Below are 15,497 nucleotides of genomic sequence, written 5' to 3' on the forward strand. Positions count from 1 at the left end.
CAATTACCTATAACAACAACCTATACATATTATACATGTACACTAACATCCCTGAGAGTCCTTCTGGTTCTGCTCTTTGCCATGTTCCAAATCCCCCATCCATTCTCCCCGGAGCAAACCTATGGTTATTTCTTATCGGGGACCACCCCGAGGCTCCCGTCTTACCCCTATGCCGTCTCCACTGACCCCAGATTTCCAGAGTAGCCACCACCACCGGGCTTGTGGTGTATTTCTTCGGTGAGAACGGCAACGGCGCCGTCACCATAGCTTGTAGGCTAGTCCCCCTGCAGGACGCCCTCTCCAATCTCTTCCACGCCGCTCCCTCCTCTTCTCCCATCCACTTGCATACCGTTGAGATATTGGCGGCCCAGTAGTACTCACTTAGGCTCGGTAGTGCCAGTCCCCCGCTATCCCTACTACGCTGCAAAAATCCCCTCCTCACTCTCGGGGTCTTCCCGGCCCACATAAAACTCATGATATTCTTCTCAATCCTTTTGAAAAAAGCCTTCGTGATCACCACCGGGAGGCACTGAAACACAAAAAGGAATCTCGGGAGGACCACCATTTTAACTGCCTGCACCCTCCCTGCCAGCGACAGGGATACCATGTCCCATCTCTTGAAGTCCTCCTCCATCTGTTCCACCAACCGCGTTAAATTTAACCTATGCAATGTACCCCAATTCTTGGCTATCTGGATCCCCAAGTAGCAAAAGTCCCTTGTTACCTTCCTCAGCGGTAAGTCCTCTATTTCTCTGATCTGCCCCCCTGGATGCACCACAAACCACTCACTTTTCCCCATGTTCAGTTTATATCCTGAAAATTCTCCAAACTCCCCAAGTATCCGCATTATCTCTGGCATCCCCTCCGCCGGGTCCGCCACATACAACAACAAATCGTCCGCATACAGAGATACCCGGTGTTCTTCTCCTCCCCTGAGTACTCCCCTCCACTTCCTGGAACCCCTCAATGCTATTGCCAGGGGCTCAATCGCCAGTGCAAACAATAATGGGGACAGAGGACATCCCTGCCTCGTCCCTCTATGGAGCCGAAAATATGCAGACCCCCGTCCATTCGTGACCACGCTCGCCATCGGGGCCCTATACAGCAGCTGTACCCATCTAATATACTCATCTCCAAAGCCAAATCTCCTCAACACCTCCCACAAATAATCCCACTCCACTCTATCAAATGCTTTCTCGGCATCCATCGCCACCACGATCTCCGCTTCCCCCTCTGGTGGGGGCATCATCATTACCCCTAGCAGCCTCCGTATATTCGTATTCAGCTGTCTCCCCTTCACAAACCCAGTTTGGTCCTCATGGACCACCCCCGGGACACAATCCTCTATCCTCATTGCCATTACCTTGGCCAGAATCTTAGCGTCTACATTCAGGAGGGAAATAGGCCTATAGGACCCGCATTGCAGCGGGTCTTTTACTTTCTTTAGGAGAAGCGATATCGTTGCCTCTGACATAGTCGGGGGCAGCTGTCCGCTTTCCCTCACCTCATTAAAGGTTCTCATCAGTAGTGGGGCGAGCAAGTCCACATATTTCCTGTAAAATTCAACTGGGAATCCATCCGGTGGGAGCCTTCCCCGCCTGCATGCTCCTAATTCCTTTCACTACTTCCTCCATTTCGATCTGTGCTCCCAGTCCCACCCTCTCCTGCTCCTGCACCTTAGGAAATTCCAGCTGGTCTAGAAAACACATCATTCTCTCCTTCCCATCCGGGGTGAGCTTCATATAATCTTTCATAGAATGCCTTGAACACTCCATTCACTCTCTCCGCTCCCCGCTCCATCTCTCCCTCCTCATCCCTCACTCCCCCTATTTCCCTCGCTGCTCCCCTTTTCCTTAATTGGTGGGCCAGCAACCTGTTCGCCTTCTCCCCATACTCATACTGTACACCCTGTGCCTTCCTCCACCGTGCCTCTACAGTACCCGTAGTCAGCAAATCAAATTCTACGTGTAGCCTTTGCCTTTCCCTGTACAGTCCCTCCTCCAGTGCCTCCGCATATTGCCTGTCCACCCTCAGAAGTTCTTGCAGCAACCGCTCCCGTTCCCTACTCTCCTGCTTTCCTTTATGTGCCCTGATTGATATCAGCTCCCCTCTAACCACTGCCTTCAGCGCCTCCCAGACCACTCCCACCTGGACCTCCCCATTATCATTGAGTTCCAAGTACTTTTCAATACACCCCCTCACCCTTAGACACACCCCCTCATCCGACATTAGTCCCATGTCCATTCTCCAGGGTGGACGCCGTTCTTTTTCCTCCCCTATCTCCAAGTCCACCCAAAGTGGAGCGTGATCCGAGATAGCTATAGCCATATACTCCGTCCCCCTCACATTCACGATCAACGCCCTTCCCAAAACAAAAAAGTCTATTCGCGAATAAACTTTGTGGACATAGGAGAAAAACGAAAACTCCTTACTCCTAGGTCTACTAAATCTCCATGGGTCTACTCCTCCCATCTGCTCCATAAAGTCTTTAAGCACCTTGGCTGCTGCCGGCCTCCTTCCAGTCCTGGACCTCGATCTGTCCAGTCCTGGTTCCAGCACCGTGTTAAAATCTCCACCCATTACCAACTTCCCCACCCCTCGGTCCAGGATACGTCCTAACATGCGCCTCATAAAGTTGGCATCATCCCAGTTTGGGGCATATACGTTCACTAAGACCACCGCCTCCCCCTGTAATTTGCCACTCACCATCACGTATCTGCCCCCACTATCCGCCACTATGGTCTTTGCCTCAAACATTACCCGCTTCCCCAATAATATAGCCACCTCCCTGTTTTTCGCATCTAGCCCCGAATGAAACACCTGCCCCACCCAACCTTTGCGTAGTCTAACCTGGTCTATCAGTTTCAAATGCGTCTCCTGTAACATAACCACATCTGCCTTAAGTTTCTTTAGGTGTGCGAGTACCCTTGCCCTCTTTATCGGCCCGTTCAGCCCTCTCACATTCCACGTGATCAGCCGGGTTGGGGGGCTCTTTACCCCCCCCCCCTTGTCGATTAGCCATCCCCTTTTACCCAGCTCCTCACCCGGTTCCCACGCAGCTGTGTCCTCCCCAGGCGGTGCCCCCCCGCCCCGCCCACCCCACCCCATACCAGCTCCCCCTTCTCCCCAGCAGCAGCAACCCAGTAAATCCCCCCCTCCCACCCCCCCCCCCCGCTAGATCCCCCATTAGCGTAGTTACACCCCCCATGTTGCTCCCAGAAGTCAGTAAACTCTGGCCGACCTCGGCTTCCCCCGTGACCTCGGCTCGCACCGTGCAACGCCCCCTCCTTCCTGCTTCCCTATTCCCGCCATAATTATCATAGCGCGGGAACAAAGCCCGCGCTTCCCTTTTGGGCCCCACCCCCAATGGCCAACCTCCCCAACTCCTCCACCTCCCTTCCTCCCTCCCCCACAACCTGTGGAAGAGAGAAAAGTTACAGGGTCGCAGGATTAACAACATAAAAATCATCTCTCCCCCCTTTTTTTCCCCCCCTCTTCGCCCCCCATATTCGCCCCACCACTTTGTCTCAAACGTTCTTTTTTAATAACCCACTCATTCCAATTTCTCTTCAACAATAAATGTCCACGCCTCATCCGCCGTTTCAAAGTAGTGGTGCTTCCCTTGATATGTGACCCACAGTCTTGCCGGCTGCAGCATTCCAAATTTGATCTTCTTTTTATAAAGCACCGCCTTGGCCCGATTAAAGCTCGCCCTCCTTCTCGCCACCTCTGCACTCCAGTCTTGATATACGCGGATCACCGCGTTCTCCCATCTGCTACTCCGTGTTTTCTTTGCCCATCTTAGGACCATCTCTCTGTCCTTAAAACGGAGGAATCTCACCACTATGGCTCGAGGAATTTCTCCAGCCCTCGGTCTTCGCGCCATAACTCGATAGGCTCCCTCCACCTCCAGCGGACCCGTCGGGGCCTCCGATCCCATCAACGAGTGCAGCATCGTGCTCACATATGCCCCGACGTCCGCCCCTTCTGCACCTTCAGGAAGACCAAGAATCCTTAAATTCTTCCTCCTCGCATTATTCTCCAGCACCTCCAGCCTTTCCACACATCGTTTATGGTGTGCCTCGTGCATCTCCGTCTTCACCACCAGGCCCTGTATATCGTCCTCGTTCACGGCAGCCTTTGCCTTCACGACCCGAAGCTCCCGCTCCTGGGTCTTTTGCTCATCTTTTAGCCCTTCAATCGCCTGTAATATCGGGGCCAACAGCTCCTTCTTCATCTCCTTTTTAAGCTCTTCCACGCAGCGTTTCAAAAACTCGTGTTGTTCAGGCCCCCATATTAAACTGCCACCTTCCGACGCCATCTTTGTTTTTGCTTGCCTTCCTTGCCGCTGCTCTAAAGGATCCACCGCAATCCGGCCACTTTCCTCTCCTTTTTCCATCCGTGTCCAGGGGGGATTCCCTTCTGGTTTACCGCACAGTGTTTTTAGCCGTTAAAATTGCCGATGGGGCTCCTATTAAGAGCCCAAAAGTCCGTTCCACCGGGAGCTGCCGAAACGTGCGACTTAGCTGGTCATCGCCGCACCCGGAACCCCCAACTCCTCAAAGTTAAGCAGCTCACCCTCACCATCCCCATCAAAACCTGCGTCCTACATGAGCACGCTAATGACCGGTACTCCCATATCAAGGCGGCAGATCAATGATGCGGAGCAGGTGCAGGCCGTAAAACAGCTCCAGGGCCTGAGTCTGGATGAGGGCAGCCATTTCGCACGCTTTTGCCGGGCTCCTGCGCATGCGCCGCAACAACCGAGGGGACGGCGAGGCCGAGGATCGAACTGCGCATTTGCGCACATCTTTCGACCGCACCGAGCATGTGCGGTGGCGCACGGAACGTTCTGGGGTCGGCGTCATGACGTGCAACAACTGTAGCTCCGCCCACTTAAAGCGGAAATGTCCCGCGAAATCTCGACGCTGTCTCCAGTGTGGCAAGCTTGGCCACTACGCAGCCCTGTGCAGATCTGCTCAACTGCCCAATACACAGCGGCCCCAGTCGCAGCGCAGGAACGTCCGGTCAGTGCAGCAACCCGTCACAGACACCGACTCCGACATGGTTCCAGATCCCGACACCGAGGATCCTCATTCCGGGTGGGCATCATCACCAAGCATACGATGCCTTCCAAAAAAAAGGCTAATCCACTTCCGGGTTCTGCGTATTGATCCGGACGACGAGTGGTGTGCCACCCTTACAGCCAACGAATCTCGCATATGCTTCAGGTTGGATACCAGAGCTTCAGCGAGCCTCATTTCGACGTCTGACCTGAATACAATCCACGTCAAGCCGAGCATTCTTCCATCGGCCTGCCAGCTTATCGACTACAATGGCAATGCCATTGCTGCCAGTGGCTCATGCCAGCTTGTGGCTTCTCATCGTTCCTCAAGAGCCACCCTGCATTTCAAAATAGTAGCGTCCAACAAAGCTTCCTTGCTTGGTGCTCAGGTCTGCAAAATCCTGAATCTTGTGCAGCGGGTTCACTCCATGTCACCCACTGAGGCATCAGCCTCGCCAGGTGCCAACTTTCAAACCCAATTAGATGTCAATACATCAATAAATAGTGGGGCTGAATAAGGACTCTGGATCGGCACAGGCTTGGTCGGCCGAAGGGCCTGTTCCTGTGCTGTAATGTTCTTTGTTCTATCCCGCAGTGACCCCCATCTGAAGGACGCGCCCGTACACAGGTTTCTTAGCATAGAGCTGCCGCATGCCTGCACAGTATGAATGTCTCCACCACATAACCAGCTGCCACTGTTCTGGTGGGAAGGCACAAGGCTCGCTCAATGAGGACACCCATAGTACACCCCACTGGGAGAACTAGGACAGGGACCACAGAGCCCATCGGTAACACCTGATGTAGCAGTCACCAGAAGAGGGTAGTGTCCAGGATAGCCAGGCGCAGACGCGGAGCTGGCTCATAAGGCCATAGAACAAGTCCTTCAGAGCCGTAGAACAAGGGAGAATCTGATTGGCTCCCGATTCACTGACCCGGAGGCCAAAGACAAGCAGCTCCATCGCCATCCCCTCCACCCCTCCTCCATGTCCTCAGTCCCTTCTGTCCTATAGCCCTCCCCCCAACCTTCCTTTCACCTCAGCTTCCCACGATCACAATTCCACCTCCCCCTCCGAGGGTCACCTCAGAACTACAGCAGGGTGTCGGGCCTGGGTTCGCCGTTTCAGTGGGTCTGATCTGCAAGATGTAGGGTGATGATGTCTCGCTGTGAGGTGAGCTCTGGTGCTCGTCATTGTCTGACAAGTCGGAGTTCTGTCTTTTAGATAACATACCACTGTCTGCCCCTTTGATCCCTGGTTGTGCGATAAGGACTTCTCTGTTGTTTAGGGTGAGTGAGGGCAGTGGCAGATGGAGCAAGATTTGGGCTCATAGATTGGGGATGCTGTCTTATCCTGCTATCTCACACTGCAGCTCCCATGACCTGTCACATCTTGGTGAGGGTGGATGCCTGTGGGATGTCCATAGGTCCGATGTGCCCTGAACCATGTTCCTTCTAGGTGTTCCCCCAGATTGCACATCAGAAGTGGAGGTGGCCTGCCGCTTGTCTTGCCCTCTGTTCTGAGATGCCCTTGGTGACCGCCCTCTGGAGGGCCTGGACCTGGATGGGCCGGTTGACTTTCGGACATTATACTGGTGATGATGTGTCACCCTGTTCTGCCCGCTGCCCAGCAGATGCGCAGATGTTGGGGGTGAGGGTGGAGGGGTAGCATTCAGTAGAGCTGGAGTGTTCCAGCACCTCCCTTATTGTAGGCCCCAGGATGGGCCCAATCCTTTCCCCTTCCCGCTGGGTATCGCTGTACTCCAGGCTGCAGCTGGCTGGTGTCTCCGCCCCAACATAGGGAAGAGGGCATCCCTCCTCCCCTCAACAGCGTCTAACAACCTTTGGATATCAGCATCAAGGAAGCCTGGTGCAGGTCTTCTTACAGCCATCGTCTTGGCTGGAATGAGAGCCTGGAGTGAGTGGAGCGCTTCAAATCTGCTCCAATTTGTCAGGTGCATAATGGGATTCCCAAACCCAGCGAATCACTCACCTGGGAAATCAGGACTTGGGCGGGATGCACATGGGCAGCTTGCTGACTCATTTGTATGGGAGGAATCACGCCTCCCCAGCACTTTTAGTGGCAGCTTGAAAATTATCTGATTCTCCACTGGCGGGAGCACTACGTCGCTGAACCAGAGAATCGCGCCCTGTAAAAACTGATCACACCTCTTGATGGTTTATCTTTTGGTTGACTGCAAACATCACCAACTGCAACCTGGTAACTGAGCTGAGTGGTGAAGTCACAGATTTCAAACTCCTGCAGAAAATCTGGACACTCAACCGTTTGAAGACCTGACCACTTCCCCCATATGTTGAACATGAAGGACAACTCAAATTGTGACTGTGGCCATCCAAGTCTGACAACCACCCACATACTGAACTCCTGTTCCATGAAACCCATTCCAGTGTAACAACCAGTCACATTGCATCAACTGAAGCCGTTGAATGGATTTTTAGCCTCAAACATTGAACTATAATTGCTTCACCGGCCATTCAATCAAGTATGTTCCATCTTCCACAAAAACAGAAAATACTGGACAATCGCCGCAGGTCTGGCAGCATCTGTGGAGAGAGAAGGGAGCGAACATGGAGTCTGACAGTTCCATATGTCAGTTAGTTACTGATTGATCTGTATAGATCCATTGAATTATCCTAGTTCCAGAATCCTTAATATCCTTGCTTAGAAATAATTTATTTGCTCAGTCTTTGTGTTATTTTATCAGTTGGTTACTTTGCTGTTCACAACAGAACACACAGTGTTAATACTGATTCTGGAAGACACAGGAAATGTATTTTGACCTGGCTGGTCAAAAATGAAATAATATATATTTTGATTCCTGTCAAATAAGAGAGAGGGTAATATGTTAATTGTTTAAGTGGCGCATGCTATTCATAAAACCTACTGACTCATATGTCATACTTGCAGCATGGGTGGCTAGATAGTGATCGGGAAGAGGAACCCTAACCAACTATTTCTTCTGTAACCCAGGGGCATTGAAACCAGCTGTAGCCCACCACAGCTGCTTCTGCAGATACTGGAGAGCTCCGTGCAATCCAGAGATCAAAACATATGAGTTGGATTGCTCACATTTTCACTAGACAAAATTACTGAGATATTTTTGGTGTGGTACCCTCTTTTCATAGAATCATAGAATTTACAGTGCAGAAGGAGGCCATTTTGAACAAGACTAGATGTCTTTCAGGATACTTTCCCAGCCAGTGCTCTTCCCCAATGTCCTGATGAAGATTTATCCCCCAGCCACCATCACTAAAGCAGTTCATCTGGTCATTATCACGTTGCTGTTTGCGGGGTCTTGCTGTTCACTGGTTGGCTAGGTTAAAACAGTTGACTGCACTGCAAAATGTGGTTCGGGAAGTCTTGAGATCGTGAAAGGTACTATACAAATGCCTATCTTTCTTTATAATTAACATCCAACCTTATCACATAGTTCCCAAACAGCTGGTTTATTGAGCCAACTATCTACTTTTCAAATAGATAGAACCACAGCTCATCCTGCCTGCTTAGGAGCCTGATAGTTAGCTGAATTGTAAGATGCTGAAAATAATCCATAATTCATCAGTGGAAACAGAGGTATGAGTGGCAGAGCTCAGGTGTTTATTGCCATAGTGATCACCCGTTTCCAACGGATGTGTCTCAGCTCTTTATTTGATCACTTTATTTCACTAATTTGCCTCAGCCTCTCTCCACTCTTTTCTTATTGTATATTTTTGCCATCATTATTGTGTTGGCTTTTTCACGTTTTATTGTCGTTGTGTTATTGTTTAAATTCATCTAAAGTTGCTTAAATGTCTCTTTTATGCCTGCCATAATGTTCAGTCCTTTGGCTGTTAACCCTATTGTAGTAAGAATATAGCCAAGATGGGGTTGAGAGTAAGCAGCTGACGAGAAAACATTTCAACATAACCAGCAAGTTGTTCCTTGGATTCAGCTCATTTAAGTTTTCCAAATTAAAGTCGCATCCTGTGTTTGCGCATGAGGTTTTTATGATATCTGTAGACATGCAAGAATATCCATTTTTTAAAAAGTCAGGCAATATAGTTGTCAATTATCTGCTTCTCAGAAGGATGAATCAGCAATTTTTATCTCCCATTTGTATTTGCGTGGGGTCCAGAAACCAGCTTATTTTGGCTCACTCAAATCCAACAATAACAGCAGTAAATCACTGCTGAAGTTTGTAGTAAAACTCATGTCTGGATTTTTACATTAATCAACGTCAGGAAAAAAAAAAAGCTGGAAAAACTGTTTCTGAAAAGGCCACTGTTTCCTTTCTGGAGTTGATAGAGTTTGTGTTAATCTGCTGACCCAGACTCATGCGATCATTCACTGCTCAAGGTTCAAGCCAGTTTTGCAAATAGATTCAAAAGCGGGTGTCTTGGGGGCTGCACTGCTCAGTTGCCAGTGCTTCAATTCCTTATTTATTCTCATTCATCCCATGTTTATGTGATGGTGTCTGGCTTTCCCAGTAGCCAGCAATGATGACTTCATCTAAGATATTTTAGTTTTAGTACTTCCCCTTTATTCATGCTCCTGTCACTTTCTATCCCTTCTATTCTCTCCGTCTGTCCCAATTATTTTCTATGGCTGTTCCCATTGTTCTTTGTGTCACTCCCTGCCATTCTCTACCTCCCGTTGTCCTGTCATTTTGTCTTTGTCAATGCTTCATCATTCTCTGTTGATCTCTGACATCCTCTCTGTTTCTACCTCAGTTTTTCTGCTCTCTTTTACTTCCTTTCATTATATCTGTCTATAGTAGTGCATGTCATTATCTGCATGTCTACCACAGTTCCTGTAACCCTCTCTATGTTGGTTATTACAAGTTCTGTTTCTGTTCCCAGCACATTTTGAAACAATAATAAAAGTGTGGAAATCGAGCAGAATTTTCTATAATCTATTCAGTCACCTCAATGCAGTGGGCTTGATTATGCATTTTCAGTAACATATTTGTGTTGGAGTTGACAGCTTTTTTGAGGGGCATTTCAGCTTTCTTAAGTTTTTTTTTCTTGCTTTTGCATGCCTATTATCATTTTCCAAGTTAATTCAAAGATTTTAGAATTTATAACAGTTCAAATAGTGCAAATTTCCAGAAACAAGAACAGAATGGTAGAAATATTCAGCAGGTTTGACAGCATGTGTAGGGAAAGAGATTAACAATTCGAGCCCATTTGGCTCTTCATCAGAACTAAAGAGAGGGAGAAATGTGTTGGATATTATAATGTAGTTGGGAGAGATGTAGAACCTGAAGAACAAGAGATGGATGGCCTTGTGTGTGGAAGGTGGCAGAGAGGTGGGGGGGGAGATGGGAGGGAGGGATTTTGCATTGAGACAATGAATGTATAGAATAAAAAGAAAAGGGGTTTTAAGGTGGAGGAGGATCACAGTCTAACGTTGTTGAACACAATGTTGTGTCCTGAGGGCTGTAATGTGCCTAATTGGAAGATGAGATGCTGCTCCTCCAGTTTGCACCGGGCTTCACTGGAGCATTACAGCAGGCCAAGGACAGACTGTGGGCTTGAGAGCAAGATACTGAATTGAAATGGCAAACAACAGTAAGGTTGGGTTATGCTTGCGGACAGAACAAAGGTGTTCCTCAAAACGGTCGCCCAGTCTACGTTTAGTTGCCCCAATATAGAGGAGACCACATTGGGAGCAGTGAATATAATAACCCAAATTGAGGGAAGTGCCAGCGAACTCTGCTTAACCTGAAAGGAATAATCGGAGCCTTGAATGGTGAGGAGGGAGGAGGTAAAGGGGCAGGTGTTGTACCTTGGCATCGCGTACCTGTCCAGAATAGAGGCCATGTTTATGGTCAACTTATAAATCCCACACAGCGTACGGTTTTGTCAGGTTTTAGTACCGGGACTACCAGTGCTGCCCAATCAGCAAAATGAACCGGTCAGATGATATCGAGGCCTTCCAAACAGCTGAGCGCGTCCTCGACTTTTGCCAGTAATGCAAAGGCGACCTGGCGGGCCCTGACGTATTTTGTCTGGGCATCAGGTTCTACAGCCACGGCCCTCTTAGTTTTGACCAGGTCCTCCCGGAAGACCTCCAGGTACTTCCCCAAGACTTTGTAATGTCCCCCGGTACCTAGCCGGAAGATCTTTTGTAAGCCCAACTGGAGGAGTTGTAATCGCGGCCCAGCAGATTTGGCTCAGGACCGTGCACTATTATTAATGATAGCCTAACGGACTGCTATCCATAGGTGACTAGGGTCATAGTCGTGCCTGCTATGGCTAGGGGTTCCCCTTTGTAGGTTGCTAGTCTTGCCTTGGCGTCCCACAAACCCAGCTGTTAAATTCCTGCCCTAATTTTCTCGAATGTATGCCTCCCTATCACTGAAACCGTGGCATCCTGTGTCCAGCTCCATATCCAACAGGTGGCCATTCACCTGGACAAGTATTCGGATGGGGCAATCCGCGGCACAGTAATGCAATTTAATTGCATGCACTCATCTTCAGCAGGCTGTTCTAGGTGGAGAGTCCTGGCTCTGGGCTGGCGGCTCCCTTGGGTAGGGCGGTGGGTTTGTTAGCTGACCTGTGGTTTGCTATCTCTGTGGCTTTGCCAGCCACAAGTGCCGCACTGCCTTGGGTCATCCTCCATTGACTCTGGGGAGATGTCCTGCCTCGTTACAGCAGCCCTTGGCCACTGGGTCTGGTCCAATTGTCTTTGAGTCAGATGGGGTTCCAGGGGTCCCATCTCTAGGGGCGCTAAGCCTCTGAATTGCAGGGCGTCCGAAGCTGTTTACCTCCATCCCTGGAGTTCCTGGACCCCCTTCTTAGCACTCTCCCATGAGGGAGATCTCTACTGCCTTTTTTAGGTCTAGTAATGGCTCGGCCAGCCATTTCCGCTGGGTCGCCAAATTATTTGCTCTGCATACAAAGCGGTCCCAATACTTTTCGGGCAGGGATGGCCCATATCACAATACTCTGCTAGTTTATGCGGCAGATATTCAGTAATGGACTCCCCTGGGGTTCTTTCGACCATGTTAAATCGGCAACTTTGCACAATGTCCACTGGATTGGGGTCGTAGCGGTTTGTCACAAGCGCCACTAGCTCGTCAAACGTCTTGGAGTCTGCAGCTGCTTTATGATGCTGAAGGCGGGGCCCCCGCAGGCAGACAGAGGAATTACCGTCTGGCGATCATCCCCAACGATAGGGTTTGCCTTAAAAAAATAGTGCATACGCTCCGTGTACTGAGCCTAGTCCTCTACCCCCGCACTGAATGCATTGAATCTGCTAAAGAGCAGCATTTTCAAATTGGTGCAAACCTTATCCCGATGCGAAGAACGATGGCTGTACTCTAAATGGCTAGCAGCACCGACTGAGGTTCCACTTTATCCTCATCACCAATACGGTAGTTAAGAAGGAGTCCAGAAAGGAGAGTGAAAAATTATTTCTTTTTAGCCCTTGGTTTAGGAAATGTATATACAGAGAACAGTCCCTGCCAGGTCTATTCTGGAACTCCAGCTTCTACCTGGGCCGGGTTTTATCCTGTGGAAATAACGAGCCTCCGCCCCTCAGCGGGGGAACTCAAACTCCACACGGCTCACTGGGAGATTAATTGGGTCGTCCCCATAGGTCTCGTGGGGTTGATAACACCTGTGCTCATCTATCTCTCCTCTCAGTAAAAGAAATATTCTGACATTATTGAGTTATTTGCATAAATTGTAAAAATGGTCTTCTTGTCATGATGAAAAAGACGTTGAATGTTCGGGAATCAGCTATGCACACTGTGTGTCTTCGGCTCCATGCTAATGTGCCTATCATATAACTTAATTCTATGGGTGCAAATCCTTTTGAACAAAACTGTAACACATTATAATAATTCAACATTTAAAGCACCAAATTTCACCCAATTGATAGCCTTCTATCACTTTATTAAATATAACTCGAATGTGTATTCTGGTATTGAGCTTTATTACCATTCAGGCACTTTTTTCAACTTTTGTTTTTTACTTATAAAGAGAAAGGGGTGAAAATCTGGAACTCTTTCCTCAAACCTTTTATGGGTGATGCACGATCAATGACTACTAAATCGAGGTTGTAGTCCAACTGAAGGCTTTAATAAGCTAGATGTTTCCCCCAGCAGCTCAGGTACAGAATGAGGGCTGCTGGGGCGGCATGGGTTCTTATACCCCGCCTATCAGGGCGGAGCTATCATACACTCTAACCAATAGCAAGCATACAGGTTCCACCAATGGTACGTTAGCCTATCAGGTACCGTAATACCTATAATACCACATTCACCCCCTGTTTAAAAAAAAGTCCGACGGAGGTGGTGGCCAGAAACTATAAAACATAACAACATGGTATAATTAGTTATGGAGGTACCGTAATACCTCCGCACAGTGTTTAGTAACTATTTACAAGTCTGGTAGCTGTGTACATTTGGCGTTTTATATTTACAGGTTACAGTTAAAATTAAGCAATCAGTCGATCGGGGGTCCTGGTCGTCCTCTATGATCGTCGGAGCCTCGGTGGTGACTCCGGTGGAGGCTTGGGCGTCTGTGACTCCGGGAGCATGGTTTCGATCTCCATGGCAGCTTCGTCACCCCGAGTCGGCACTGGTGGGGAAAACAGCTGACCTGGGAAGGGAGCTCCTGCGGGGGGGCGTCCGTGGGTGGGGGGGGGGCCTAGACAGGGGCGGCGGAAGGACCGATCCTCCTGTAAGGTGCTGCGGTGGAGGGGAGGGTGGGACTGGTGGCTGGAATGTGCATGGAGTACCGGCGGGTGCCAGATCCCGTAGGGAGACCGCATCTTGTCGGCCGTCGGGGTCCGCCACGTAGGCGTACTGGGGGTTAGCATGGAGCAGATGGGCTCTCTCGACTAACGGGTCCGACTTGTGCGCCCGCACGTGTTTTCGGAGCAGGATGGGTCCGGGTGCTGCCAGCCAGGCCGGGAACGAGGTCCCAGAGGAGGACTTCCTAGGGAAGACAAAGAGACGTTCGTGAGGTGTCTGATTGGTGGTTGTACAAAGTAGTGACCAGATGGAGTGGAGGGCATCCGGGAGGACTTCTTGCCAGCGGGAGACTGGGAGGTTCCTGGACCGTAGGGCCAGGATGACGGCCTTCCAGACCGTTCCGTTCTCCCTCTCTACCTGTCCGTTTCCCCGGGGGTTGTAACTGGTCGTCCTGCTCAAGGCGATGCCCTTGGTGAGCAGAAATTGACACAGTTCGTCGCTCATAAAGGAGGACCCTCTATCGCTGTGTATGTAAGCAGGGAATCCGAACAGTGCAAAGATGCTATGGAGGGCCTTGATGACGGTGGTTGCGGTCATGTCTGGGCAGGGAATGGCGAATGGGAACCGGGAGTACTTGTCAATCACGTTCTGGAAGTACGTGTTGCGGTCGGTGGAAGGGAGGGGGCATTTGAAGTCCATGCTGAGGCGTTCAAAGGCACGGGAAGCCTTTATCAGGTGCGCTCTCTCTGGCTGGTAGATGTGTGGTTTGCACTCCACGCAGATTTGGCAGTCCCTGGTGACTGTCCTGACCTCCTCGATGGAGTAGGGCAGGCTGCGGGTCTTGACGAAATGGAAAAAGCGAGTGACCCCGGGTGGCAGAGGTCCTCGTGGAGGGCTCGGAGGCGGTCCACTTGTGCGGTGGCACATGTGAAGTGTTGGGTGCTCTGAGATACAGACGAGCCAACACGGTTGCGATAGGTACAACACAGTTTTATTCCTTTAAACTATTTATATAACAAACTTGGTACTCAGCACGTGGTGACAGTGTGAGTGTCTGGCTTTGAGGTCCTTGCCCTGTGCCGTCTCCTGATGGACTGCCCAGGAAGTGTTATGTTTCTTGTTTTGTACTGTGTATGCTCTTGTCTGTGATTGGCTGTCGTGTTATGTGAGCTAATTGGTCCGTTGCTCTGTCTATCATTATGTATGTGTGTATGTGCTGTGATGTTCACTTGAATATCATGACATCCCTCCTTTTTTTTACAAGATTATGTGCCTACGTGGTTATAAATAGAAATGTGTACTGAGTGCAGCTAAATGTGTGTGTGTGTCATATTTACAGCATGTACATGGGGCTTAACTATATACAAGGGGTGATGTCGGGTGTGACATACTAACGAGGTTGTACCATAACAAAAAAAACGTGGAAATGTGGAACGATAAAACGAATGCCTGTAACGAGAAGAACATAGACATGTTAAAACAGTGGTTGCATTAGTTCAACGTGTAAACAGTCTCATAAGTCCAGTCTAGTAGGTGGCCGATGAATTCGGGTTGACCGCCTCAAGGGTGGGTCGGGAACCAACGGCTGAGGTGCGGGCCTGGCCACGGGCAGCGACGGAAGGGGCATGGTAGCAGGCAGCTCCACGAAGTCACTATCAGGAACCACAGGACGACACGGCGTCAGTGTAAGGTCTCGTTGCGAGCGTGGAAGTAGGCGAAGAGCCCGGCGATT

Source organism: Scyliorhinus torazame, chromosome 22, assembly GCF_047496885.1.
Source record: "Scyliorhinus torazame isolate Kashiwa2021f chromosome 22, sScyTor2.1, whole genome shotgun sequence".
Lineage (NCBI taxonomy): Eukaryota > Metazoa > Chordata > Chondrichthyes > Carcharhiniformes > Scyliorhinidae > Scyliorhinus > Scyliorhinus torazame.